Source organism: Lotus japonicus, chromosome 2 (assembly GCF_012489685.1).
Source record: "Lotus japonicus ecotype B-129 chromosome 2, LjGifu_v1.2".
NCBI classification, from domain to species: Eukaryota; Viridiplantae; Streptophyta; class Magnoliopsida; order Fabales; family Fabaceae; genus Lotus; species Lotus japonicus.
The window spans coordinates 42,626,155-42,640,672 of NC_080042.1; the positions used below are offsets into that span (position 1 = coordinate 42,626,155).

Sequence of the window (14,518 nt, forward strand, 5' to 3'; positions counted from 1 at the left end):
GTCCATTTACAATCCTCTTAATCATTTAACATTTACACCCTCCGGTTACTATTATAAACAAAAGTTAGTTTTTTAGATTCATGAATGAATTTAAAAGCAAATTTTTACTTATAATAGTGACCGAAGGATATACCAATTGGATGGCTTTTTTTATTTTTTTTACTGCATGTTCAATTTACCTTTAACATGCAATTAAATCCCCTACTCTTAACATTAAGTAAACTTGATTCGTCTCTCGAAAAAGAGATTAGGCTTTAAGGAGGGAGAATTTGGTAATTTTTAGTTTTTTTTGTTAACTTGTTCTAACGGTCATTATGATCACGCCCATACTTTATTGCATCACACCGTTTTCTAATTGCATACCTCATAATCGTCTTAACCTCACTCTCCATTTGAAAACCATCATCATAACCTTCTAAGGCGTAAATCCTCGCCGCTACCGCTGCTCTGGTAAAGCCTGTCAGTGCTCACACCGTCGAGACTGATGGGAATTGCCTCACGACCCCACAGTGGGCGTCAAAAAGTGTTCTTACACAGCCCTGAACCGCATCAATCAAGGGTTTAGGGTCCTAGGGGTTTGCGTCATCAATACAACAAATATAAAGTATTGAGAACCTACTTTATTCAATGAGAGCTTAACATTTTATAGTGGGGCTAAACCTTTAACCTATATCTATTACATGTGGGCCTTATTCTTGACCTATTGGGCCTTATCGATAGCCAACTCAGCTAACTAGTCCCGGTTATGGGCCTTATCGATAGCCAACTCAGCTAACTAGTCCCGGTTATGTGCCTTTGTGACCCAAATTCACCTTGTTCCGCTAGAGGTTGTCTGGGGGGAGGTTGCTGTAACACCCCGATTTCGGTGGCGTCACTTTAGTAACCAAAAGAAAATACTTTAAGCGGAAAAACGTGAATTATTTTTTTTTCGACAATATAACTGAAGACAGAAAGCAATAAAACTCCCCAACAAAAGATAAAAGGAACTACTATACAACTATATATACATGCCTCGTGTCGGGTGACAGAAAAAGTAACGCCCGAAGGCAATATGTACAGTCCAAAATAAAGATGCTGTGTCCGCAACACTAACCTACAAAAACTGAGAGCAAGTTGGCCCAGCGGCCTAAGAAAAGACCCCCTAAATCCAACCAGCTCTCTGTGATCTCCATAGGAAACCACACAAAAGCTACCGGTAGGAAAACTACCCGGTCCCCAAAAACGGAAACATGACGGTCAGAGCATCGACACAACTCCTACACTATCCCTACCCGAGGAGCCCACACTAGCACTCGATCCTACATGCTAGCGCGGTCGTCATCCGTATCTGCATCCAGGACGACTAGATCGGCGTACTCAACACTGCCCTCTCTGTCCACCCTAATGCGCTCCCGCACTGGACTCTCGGGCTCGGGGCCCGGAACGAGATCCGCAACGACAGCAGCAGCAGTAGACGGACTAGACTCCGTCGAAGCCCCACCTACTGGCAACTCCTCAGAAGGGTCCTCATCATCTGAAGGAGATGGTGGCGGTGGAGGTACTCCCAAGCCGGGTCCACAGTGTACTCCTGGAGGCAGGTTGAAGCTCACTATGTGCCTCCTCATTACTCCCTCCGTCAAGCGTCCGAATCGATCGACACGGTCCTCCATGATCCGACCGGTGTAGGTCGCACAGTGGCCCTCGGGATCGACCACCCATGCACCTGGGTCGTCTTGGTCAAGCATCTCGTACCTGGTCCCCCCTGACGGGCTGACCATGGTAAACCAATCCCCCATACTCATCTGACAAATGGCGTAGTCCGCCCAAACACACACAGCAGACGCGAGGGTCAACTCCAAAGAATTATATAATTAATAAAGCCAGATATAATTATAGAATAATATATACTCGCCTCTCAGGCTTATAAGTTTTGGAGTAGCTTCCTAGGGTTGCATGTATCACAATAAATATAAAGAGCCACAAAAACAAGTAGCATGCCTCAAAAAATAGGATAAACAGTTACCAATCACACTCAGCAAACAAGTTAGCATGTATGTTGCATGAAATGCAATGCTGGGTAACAAAATGCATTCCGGAAGAAGGATGGACATCAACGAGACGGCCCTAACACCAGCCACGGTGGGTACCTTCCTGCTCGCGTGTCTCTTACACCACACAAAAGTAGTCAGATCAGCAGTGAACCCGTAGGTCTGCCATTCCGTCTGCTACTGAGGACCACCGTAGTGTCCTAAATATGGAAATCCGGGTCTTATGACCATTTTGGAATCCACCGAGGTCCGGTATCACGCCGTGTATTAACCTCAAAATGAGTGCATGAATGCAAGTGATTAGCCAAACAACGTCTCCGACCTCACCCGACACGTCGCCACGTGTTCTAGCTAACTTAAAGTCTCTAAAAAAAATACCCTAAGGTAAATGTCGATTCTGCGACAAAATACAATTAATCATAAACAAAAGAGTGCAACCACTCACGACAACTCTTCGAGTCATCAATGCTCTCACGAAGTCTCACGCTTCTGTGGAGTCTCACACATTCACAAAGTCTCACGCTTCAGTGAAGTTTTATGCTTTCACGAGGTCTCACGCCTCAGTGAATTTACACACTTGCACGAAGTCTCACGCTTCAATGAAGTTTCATGCTGTTCACGAGGTCTCACGCCTCAGTGAAGATCCATGCTTTCCACAAGGTCTCACACCTCAGTGGAGTATCACGCATTCACAAGGTCTCACACCTCCGTGAAGCTTCTCGGCTCATCCCTTGGATGGCTAAACAATTGCTCCCAGAGCGAATGAGTATTAACATACCCAAAACTCGAAATCTTCCCAACACTTGGATCCGACGACACTTCTCATTTTCCAAAACTAAACATCAATCCAAAGCTTGCATCCGTGATTGTTATCTTTATTTAAAGGTTTAGAGGTTGTTTAGTATCTTATGAATTTCTTAATAAAAATAGCTCTTTTTGTCTTATCGTATTCCCTAAGAGTTCAAAGTTCCCATAAACCCAAGTAATTCCCTGAGAAGGTCTCGATCCATTGGAGCATGACAAGGTCCGAACTCCGTTCGTCCTTTTTAAAACTCTCTCAAAATCTCATAAAAATTCGGCATGACCTGCCCGCAATCCTCACTTTTCAGAATCTCAGGTACAAGTGTAATAGCATCATTGAAACAGCTCAACCAAAAGACATAAACAGCATATTCCAACACATCCTAAGTTAACCATGTAGCACATAGCATGTGAATCATTTAGCACACAATATCATGGCATCAAGTACTCAACAAGTTCGGCCGAAGCCTCAGAAATCATTTCAGACATTTAGCAATTAGGTGCATAACACATAAATCAAGTCGAATTTCATCGACACCTAAAGCATTATCTAGTAATTCAGAGAGTAGCCCTCACCGGTGGGTCTTCCAGCTTCCTCCTCAAGATGTTCTCCAAACTCTTCTCCTTGATTTCTTGGAATCTCCTCAAACGAACCTTAAGCAAAAATCACAGAAATCAACACCAAGAGTCAGAAACTCAGCAATCAAAGAGTCCTAGGGTTACACAGTACACTACTACCTCTGTGGTACGACAATCTAACGCGTTAAGACAAGTTTTCGAAAAATCGGATTCTCCTCCCCCCTTGATATAGCTCTCGGCCACTTTCCTTAATTGGAAGGGTCGATTTTTCTTCGATCAAACTTGGTTCCTAGGTTAACATAAGCCGTAACTAAGACGGTTCTAGGCTCGGAAAAATTTTCGGATCGAAAACTGATATAGGGGTAGTTTGGTCATTATTTTTAGCTCAGAATTTCAAAATTGGATTTTTGAAAAACAAATTGGATGGGGACGTCCACAACGACGTTTATGACGACAAATCCTACTAGCACTAAGCCAAGTCGATAGATTAGAGCGTAAAGGTTGCGACTTTGGCGAAAAATGGGTATTTAGGGTAGAAATTGATCCCGGCGGCATTTCGTCGACATTTGACAAAATCTAATCCGCAGAACACGCTCAGGAGCATGCAGGGAAGAAGTTTAGACGCTGAAATCAACTGATTTGAACAGTTTTTTCAAAAACCTCAAAATTTTGAACTCAGAAAGTCGCAGGAGAAATGGACAGAAACGACGATTCGAAGGAGAGTATAGATTACCTACCTCGAGGTCTTCGATTAGTGACGAACGGTGAAGCAAACGGGCAAGAAACGACGAAGATCCGGATCTCTCTCTCTCTCTAGAAACTCGCGGCTTGGAGGGGTGGGGAAAATGGGTTTTGTGAAAAAAATCTAATTTTTCAACTATTTATAGGTTTTGGAAAAAACGGAAAAATGATTTTTTTGCGATTCCGATTTTTCCTGCGCGTTCCTCTGCGCATTCTAAGATAGGTTCTGGCGACAGAATTCCAGAACTCAAAATAGAATTCTTGGAATTAAACCAAAAGATCCAAAATCGGCATAAGTCGGTGTAAGTCGGTTTATCCCGAAAAACTACTTTTTGCAGTGATCGTCGGATGAGAAAACTTCCTTCTGAAGAAAGATTAGGAATGATGAGAGAAGTAGGAGAACGCGGGTGGAATCTTCATTTGAGTTTCCGGATAGAAAAAGTCTTCATCGTCTGTCGATCTTAGGTTTTTCGAACTATCAGGGATTCCGTTTCGGCAAACTTCCGAGAATTGGAATTTGACGTTCGTACATTCCAGGATTTCGCATCGAAATGGTTGTTTAAGGACGGAAAAGAGAAGTTCTAACATTTCTCTGAGGATTTTTGGAATTAGTTTCCATCGTGTCCTAAAGCGTAAATTAACTATTCACTAATACCTTCGACCTAGGATTTAGCGTATGTTAATCGTGCTATAACCCTTTCGGTTTTTCGATACATTCTTGGACTTTTCCTGAACCTCTTTCCTTCCCAAATTTATCTTAATCAAATAACTCTTTTATTTTATTCACTTATCCAAAACGTTAAAACTTGGGCCTTACAGTTGCGTCGTCCTTTACAGGGCGGGGTCAGTCCACTCTCCAAGAATATTCTTTCATTTATTGCTAAGTTTTCAGAAGCATTTATTTCTCAATCATTTTATTAGGAATTGTGTAAATACATTCTCAAAGCTAAGGCTTCTTGTGCATCCTCATTTATTGAGTTTGACAAGCTTGAGATAGTTTAAAACTTGTAGTTGCTGATATCGGTAACCTATTATAGAGGTAGTTTGAAGAGCCTATTAAAATACTACCGTTTAAGCTGCCTGAAGAAATGTCATATACTTGTAACTTGTGAGTACTTACCAAAAAAATCCTAAAGTGAGATAGGAGAATAGAGGTAGCCCTAATTGTCTTGTGAAAAGTACTAGGCATCTTTTGTGGTCTTCTATCCCTTTTCTTTTACATATTCTAATTGAACTAATGTAAAATGTATTGAATTATGTTTCGAAGTTTATATTTTTAACTCAAACTCTTTATAAAAAATCACTTTGGTTATAAGGGAGTTATTTCTGCATAAAACTTCTATGGTTCCACTCGAGTGTCAATTGTCAAGCCTAACCAACATGTGTTGTATCATCAGAACAAGCTGATAGCATATTCTACCCATTAGCACATATTGTGTTTTTTATTAATAGAAAGCTTTGTAAGACTAAGATTTGGTCATGTAGTACAACTCTATGTTTTGATGATTACAAGGTTACTATTGTGTATGAACAATTATGGTACTCTAACATTGTTTTCTTAGTGTTCAAATGACAGCCTCTAACTCTGGTCAATACTCACACTTATCAGAAGCATTAAGCCCAAAGATTAACAAACCAACGCAACGCTTTCGCACTCACTATGTTCTGATTGAACAGTAGTATATGCTTCAGAAGTTCTAAAGATGATAAGCTCTGATGTAGATTCAAATCACTTAAAGTTCTGAAGACCAGAAGTTCTGAAGCTCCAGAAGCTCTGAAGGTACATATGCTTTGAAGGTTCAGAAGTTCTGAAGGTCCAGAAGCTAAGAAGTGAAGATTCTGAAGTCCAAGAGTAAGCTGGCTCTAAAGACCAAGTACTTCCAACTCTGATGTCTAGAAGCAGAAGATACGAAGGTCAGAGGATCCAAGCTTCCCTCTAACTCTGATCACCAAGCTTCACAAGTTCCAACATGAAGCGTCGCCTGATCAAAAGTTAATTAGGATAAGGCTCACGTCACTATCCAAGTACAAAAGCAGATGTTCTATCCTGACGACCTTACCTAAGACGTTCAGCCACAACAGAATCTGGAAGTTTCGGATTTGCCCTCCAACGATAGCATTCTATGCAACGGCTACAACCCTAATCCTTGGAGTATAAATAGAGGCTGAAAATGGAAGAAAGCAGCCAATATACTTTGTTCAAACTCAAGCAATTATACAACTATTCTCTTAGCAATCTTTCTTCAACCGTTCTTATTGTGTTTACCTTAGCTTTCTCAGAAGCATTTCATTGTAAACCCAAAACCTTCAAACAGTTAGTTTGTTTTCCTTAAGGGACCAAGGTTGGTCAGATCCTTGAGAAGACTAAGAGTGTGAATCTTAGTGTTTACTAGTTCATTGTATTGTTAGTCACTGAGCAGGTTGCTAGTGCAGTTGTAACAAACTTTGAATATGGATTGCCTTCATTCTAAGAAGGAAGAAATCACCTTCACGGGTGGACTGGACTAGCTTGAGCGATTATCAAGTGAACCAGGATAAAATCCTTGTGTGCTTCTCTTCATCTCTTATCTTTGCACCTTGTGTTGTTTATCTCGAAAAGATTTGTCTAAATCTTAAGAGGTCAAAAATTTATTTTGAAAACGCTATTCAAACCCCCCCCCCCTTTCTATCGTTTTTCATACCTTCAAGCTTTTCACACATCTTGTGAAAAGATTCAACCCTTTCTTGTTTCATCTTTATTCACTTAAGTTGGTATCAGAGCTCAGGTCTAGGGAAAGTCAGAATGCATCTGTTTATTATATTTAATCACAATGATATGTAGAAGATCATCACTGAAGACGGATACGTTCATATGGAAAATGGAGTGTGTGTCCCTAAAGAGTCCTTGACTAATGCTCATAAAAACAAAATTGCTGAACTCTAAGTAAAAGTTTTATATAACTTTTGTGAGCATGATAAAGTTTTATGTGAATTTAGTCCTTGTAATTTTTTTTTTTCATTTTCCATGTCCTTAAAATTTAACTTTTTTATTTTGGTTCTTTTAAAAAAAATCATTTTGAGTCCCTCGAACATGTGTTTTGAGTCCTTCATAAAAGACTAAAACCATATGGCTAGGTCAAATGGCTTAATTTTTAAGGGAATATACTTCCTCCAGTCCTTACTATAACAACCAAATTGGTACTCCCTCCGTTCCCTATTATAAGTTACATTTTTTGAGTATTTTTATCTCATAATATAAGTCACTTTACATTATCTATGAAACATTAATTATATTTTTCCATGTTTATCCTCATATTTAATACTCCATATTCAAACAGTTTTCATGTTTCCCAAAATTTTGCTTGATTTTCAAGATCCCTTATAGTGTTTTTTTTTTAAAACTACAAATTTATTGCTCTTAATTAACTTTCTTAATCTTAGAGAATTGGGTAAAAGTGACTTATAATAGGGGACGGAGGGAGTAGTATAATTTGGTCATTTTTATAATAACTAACTTGAAATTTGTGGTACATTAATTATTTTTTTGACAAAAATACTCTTATTTAATTGAACTTTCTCCATTTTTTCCACTCTCACAAGCATTAATAATGCATAAAAAAAAATTAAGAAAGTAGTTTATGAGTATCGAAAATAACTGCTCGTGCATTCGAAGACAAGAATTTTAGAAATTTGATAAAATTTATGGATAACTTGAATGCAATAAACTAAATTAACTAAATTTCTTACACAATGTGAAGTAATTACTTAATTTTTATATTAAGGACCTAGAGAGTAACTCATTTTTAGTGGACTAAAATCATTTGCAGAGACCAAAATATGAAACATAAGAACACCATACAGCGGTTGCGACGCCCTCTGCCGCCCTTGCCTTGCTCGATGTGTCATGTTCATCGTTCGTGCTTGGTTCGTGGGTTTGTTGGACCTGACCTTCATGTGCGCCACCAAGAACTCTCCTGGCTCTTTCCTTCGACGAGGCTCTCTTCTGCTCCTTGGTGTCATGGATCGTTGTCTTGGGTGTGGCGATTTTAGGGTTTTTGTTGGGGTTTGGCTGTTCCTACAGGGTTTCACGTTTTCAATCATGGGGCTTGACGGTGGCTGAGTGTTCTCAACGACTGAGCATGTGGATTGAAGCTTTCAGTGGTGGCCGTTGGTGACAGGTTGGTGTGGGTTTTTGGTTTCTACTGCACAACGCGACGGTCGTTGCTGCAGCAACGGTGGTCTGGCGGTTGTGTTGGAGCCGCTCACCGCTGGTTGCTATTTTCTCATCTGGTCTTTTATCACTTTCTAGTTGTTATTTAATTATTTGTCTTCGTTTTAAAATGGGTAAAATTGATGATTTTAAAGAAAGGATTACTGTTTTAATCAAAGATTATCTATGTTGCACGGGTACACCAAAATTTGCAGAGTACCCGTACCGGGTACGCAGTGGGTACGTACTAGGTACGTACCCAAAAGCACCGCCAAACAGAAAAATATGGGTACAGTGTGGGTACGTTTTGGGTACATAGATGGTATGCTGGATAAGTTTTTTTTTTTTAAATGAAAAATGTTCAAAACTCTGTCGTTTTGTAGTTTTTTATGTAATTTTAAAAATTAAAAATTTATTCTCAATTTATTCAAAAGACCAAAACCTAATTTACCTTTCACTCTTTCTAACATATGGCTGCTATGAAGAATGAAGAGAAAGAGCCGCTCACGTTCTTCTTCCTCCCATCATGCCATCATTGAATCCACCTTTCTGTGATGACTTTCATGTTGGTCTTTGATATGAGTATTAGCCAAGAAATATGAGTATTGTACATTAGGAGTTTTGATATTTTTAATTAATAATATTGTGGTAGAAAACATTATATTTCAATATATATATATATGTATTTATTTAAATATGTATTTATTTAAATAAATAAATATATAATTGGTGTACCCGAAACCCTGTTTTTTTTTAAAATGTCGTACCCCGTACCGGTACCGGTACCGTACCCGTATCCGTGCAAGATAGAAGATTATAATTCTTCCTGTAGATATATAAAAGAAAAGATATATAATTTTAACCAGTTATTTATGGATTTGTCATTTATGTACCTGCTTTGATATGGAAGTTGAAAATTAACGGATTATTCATTTTATTCCACTTCATTATAAACCAATCTTTTTCTATGGAAGTTGAAAATTAACGGATTAAATTATTCCTTTCCCTAAAAAAAAACCTAACCTTGTTATCTTTTTCTTCATTCCAATTTCCAATCCACGACGTGCTATCAGCGTAGCAGAACTCCACTCTTTCCTCTCCGCCGCGCCGCTCCTTCTTTACAATGTCGTCGTCGTCATTGTTGTTAAGGTTAAAGAGGTCTTCGTTTCTTTCCATCTCCACTTTTCTTCTTCCTTTTCACTCTCACCCTCAATTTCATTCTCATTCTCATTCTGTGCCTTCTCATTCCTTTCACAATCCTGATGATGTTGTTTCCTTCTTCAATCGCATGTTGCGAATGCGTCCTACCCCTTCAATTATCGAATTCGGTAAAGTTTTAGCCTCCCTCGTTAAGACGAAGCATTACTCCACCGCCATTTCGCTTTCTTACCAAATGGAGTTCTGTGGAATTAAGCCAAGCCTTGTTACTATGAACATCTTGATCAATTGCTACTGCAACCTAGGTCAAATCACTTTCGCATTTTCTGTATTGGCCAACATTCTCAAGAGAGGTTTTCAGCCAGATACCATCACCTTCAATACTCTCATGAAAGGTCTCTGTCTTCGCGGCAAGGTTAAGAGAGCACTACAATTTCATGATGATGTGGTGGCACAAGGATTTCGGTTTGATCCTGTCAGTTACGGGACATTGATCAATGGGCTATGCAAAATGGGGGAAACAAGAGTTGCTTTGGAGTTGTTGAGGCGGATTGAAGGGCGAGGGGTTAGGCCTGATGTGGTAATGTACAGCACAATCATTGCTAGCCTGTGTAAAGATAAACTTGTAAGTGATGCCTGTGATTTATATTCTGAAATGATTGTCAAGAGAATATCTCCTAATGTTATCACTTTCAATTCTTTAATATATGGCTTTTTATTGTGGGTCAATTGAAACTAGGAATTTCTTGGTTAGATGAAATGACGACGAAAAACATCGACCCAACTATTTATACTATTAATATATTGGTCGATGCTTTATGTAAAGAAGGAAAGCTGAAAGAAGCTAAGAACATGTTAACGGTGATGATGAAACAAGGTCTGAAACCTGATATTGTTACTTATAGTTCCTTGATGGATGTTTATTGCTTAACTAATGAACTAAGCAAGGCAAAATATATATTCAACACCATGGCTCAAAGAGGAGTGACTCCTAATGTTTAGAGCTACACTATCATGATTAGCGGGTTCTCTAAGATTAAAATGGTGGATGAAGCCTTGAATCTCCTTGCAGAAATGGATTGCAAAAAGATTATTCCTAATACAGTAACCTACAATTCTCTTATTGATGGTTTATGCAAACCAGGGAGCCTCTCTGAAGCTTGGGAGCTTGTGGATCAGATGCATAATAGAGGTCTACCTCCCAATGTATTCACCTACAATTCTTTTTTCGACGCTTTATGCAAAATCCACCATGTTGACCAAGCGATTGCTTTAATTAAAAAAATTAAAGAGGAGGGTATTCAGCCGAATATGCACACATACACTATACTTATCAATGGACTATGTAAAGTAGGAAGACTCAAGGATGGGCAAGAGGTTTTTCAGGATCTTTTAATTAAAGGCTATCATCTAGCTGTCCAGACATATAGTGTTATGATCAATGGGTTTTGTAAAGAAGGCTTGTTTGATGAAGCCTTGGCCTTACTGTTGAAAATGGAAAATGAGGGTTGTATTCCTAATGCTATAACTTTTGAGACAATTATTCATTCACTCTTTGAAAAAGGTGAGAATGACAAGATTGAGAAACTTCTTCATGAAATGATTGCTAGAGGTCCACTGGAAAAATAGAACTTGGTAAGATGCTTTCGTGTTACAAGTTATTTTGTGTTTTGAAGGTAAGCATCCAATCTTTATTTTATTTTATAGATACACACAGCGAGCAAAGTGTTATGGACTACACAATGGGCTCACTTTCTCCATAGTTTTACTTTTAACTAAAAGTCTTGTGTTCTTACTTGTTAGGTTCATTTTGATATTGTAACAATAATAATGATTGATTTGTTTATTATGAGTCTTGACATAAGTATCCTTTTTGAAGGGGGTGCTTTGGTGCAATGGTTGGAGTTGCTTTGGTGTATGGAGGTCACATATTCAAGTCATAGATAGAATCAATCAATTGCAAATGCAATGTAAGGACTGCCTACAATAGACACACAAATAACTATCGATCACCCTCAGCCACCTGACTTTCAAAGTGCTCCAACCAATTAAGAGCTTTTTTTCAGTCTATGCTCATTGTTATTGCTTAGAATAGACCACATAATGCCCTCCCTCTGTAACACTGCTATCCATAGCATCCAAATCTGGGGACAATGCAAAAAAATGTGTGCCACTGTCTTTGTTGTAGACAAACAAAAAATGCAAGATGCACCATTCTCTAAGATCACCCCCCTTTGTTCCAAGTTCTCCTTTGAAGCAATTCTGTTCTTCTGCACCTGCCACAAAAATAAAGCAATTTTTGAAGGTAAGATAGGCCTCAAGAATTGTGGGACAGACCATCCCTCCTCAGTGAACCATCAGGCTTCCACAACTGCACACATAGACTTGACACTGTAGAGCCCCATATTATCATGTTTCCAAATTATGGAATCTCTGTCCGCTCTCTCCCCCTGTTTGGGAACCAAAGTCTGAAGAAGTGCCTGTAATTCATAATGCTGTTGTCTCTCCCAATGCATTACATGCCCTCTTATTAACTGCCAATGCAAACACCCGAGGGAAAGCCACTTTAAGAGGCGCAGAACCTACCCAATGATCCAACCAGAAAAATACACCACTTCCCCTCCCTATCTGACAAGCCATACCATCCCTAAAGACATTGCCCACTAGCCCACTATCACGCCAAACACCATACACATCTACCAAAGGCTTAGATAATTTTTTCACATCAGCCGGGTCAACATTATAAGATATCAGCTGCAGTGGTAAACCATATTTTTTACAAACCACCTCCCTCCATAGAGCATCTCTCTCCCGACCAAACCGCCACACCCACTTCAAAAGCATAGCCTTATTTTTCCATTCAAGAAAACCCACTCATAGGCCTCCCAACTGGGTACCCTTACACAAGTCTTCCCACGCTATCCACATAATTTTATTTTCACCAGAGGGGCCCCCCCATAAGAAACGACGCATAATCTTCTCTATCCGCTGAATTATCCCCTTCGAAGCTTTATAAAGAGCCATATAGTACAATGGAATAGCATTCATAACATATTTTATCAAAACAAGTCGCCCACTTAAAGTCAAGAAACGGGAACTCCACAAACCCAATTTTGCAGTCATATTTTCCAGCACCGGATTCCAGAAAGACGATCTTCTAGGATTGCCACCCAAAGGAGACCCAAGATAAATGAAAGGTAATGTACCGATTTTAAAATTCCACCAAGTTTTAGCTTGTTGTACCATAGAAGACTGGGCTTTCATCCCATAAACAGCTGATTTATTAAAATTTACTTTCAACCCTGAACTGTATAAGTAATCTTTAATTTCCATGGCCAGAGTCTGGAACTGAAGCTCATCACAATCAGAAAACAGCAAGGAATCATCTGCAAACTGTAAGTGATTTATGCGGAACCCCGACGCCAATTCAACTCCACATGGTGCGTCCCCTTTCAGTAACTGATTAAGCATGCAAGACATCCCGTTTGCCACAATATTAAATAGTAATGGTGAGAGAGGATCACCCTGACGTAGTCCCTTCTGAATATTAAAGAAGTCAGAAGGCGAGCCATTAACCAGAACCACTAAAGAAGCTGTTGAAACACACCTGCATCCAACTAATCCATTTTTCCCCAAAACCCATTTCCTGCAGAAGCTCCAGCATAAAATCCCATTCAACATTATCATAAGCTTTTGCAAAATCAATTTTAAATAGCAAACCTCCTTCTGGCCTTCAAGCCATGGTGTGGACAATTTCATTAGCAATTAGAGAGCAATCTGCAATCTGATGACCTGCAGTGAAAGCGAATTGATTCTGACTTAACAGACCTGGCAGCATCAAACTCAAACGCACAGAAAGGACTTTTGACAGCAGTTTATAAATACTTCCAATTAAGCTGATTGGCCTGTAGTCCGATATTTCCTCTTGTTGACCCCTTTTAGGTATAAGAGCTATAAAAGTAGAATTTAGACCCCTCACCAGCCACCCTGACATGAAAAAATCATTGAAAAAACAGAGTAGTTCATCTTTAATTAAATTCCAGAATTTTTTGAAAAAGTCCATGCTGAAGCCATCAGGTCCTGGAGCTCTATTCCCATCAAAATTTTTTACCACCTTCCATATTTCCTCCATTGTAAAATCTGCTTCCAAAAAGAGCTTTTGTGCCTCCGACACTTTATTTAATTTGATGTTGGAGAACCACGGCCTAGGACCACCATCCTTACGGAAAAAATTAATGAAATGTGATCGCATAGCTTCCTTTATCTCCTCTGGAGTAGTTAACAGACGCCCACCATACCTTAGTTGCGTGATGGTTTTCTTTACTGTACGTGCCTTACATACACGATGAAAGTATTTTGTGTTTCTGTCTCCCTCCTTCAACCACCTTACCCTTGACTTTTATAACCATATTATTTCCTCCTCACGGTATGCCTGCCACAAAGCCTCTAAAACCATCCTTCTCTCCTTATTCAGAGCCTCTGGACCCCCCTCTGCTTCCAACTCACTCATCACCCCCTGTAATCTCTTCTCTAAATTTGCAATTTTTTCTACACCCCACGCACCCTTCTTTCTACGCCACTCTCTAATTTTTCCTCTCAACCCTCTTAGTTTTTGTTGCAACACATAACCCGACCACCCTTGATACTCAGCAGATGTCCACCAAGACTCCACTAATTCCTTAAAATCCTCCTCATCAACCCAATGGTTAAAATAATAAAATGGTTTTGGTCCCGAATCAGGCACCCCAAAAAACAAACCCACCGCCCTATGATCAAATACATTCCATGGTAAAACAGATTGAGAAATATTAGAGAACGTTACCAGGACCTCATCAGACACCAACCAACGATCCAAGCGACTCCAAATCCCGTCATTACGGCTAGAAAACCAAGTATAATCGCCATTATTCAGTGGTAAATCCAATAAATTACTGTCTTGTACAAACTGCTGAAAGGATGAGTCACCCACATCAAGGACACGTCCTAAAGTGCGTTTAGAGGCCAGTAGCACCGCATTAAAATC

The 14,518-nt window shown here is 39.5% G+C and overlaps 1 pseudogene; it reads left to right on the top strand.

The window, feature by feature from the left end:
• Window positions 1-9,460: 9,460 nt before the first annotated feature.
• Window positions 9,461-11,124, top strand: LOC130736444 (putative pentatricopeptide repeat-containing protein At1g12700, mitochondrial; annotated as a pseudogene).
• The last annotated feature ends 3,394 nt before the right edge of the window (window positions 11,125-14,518 follow it).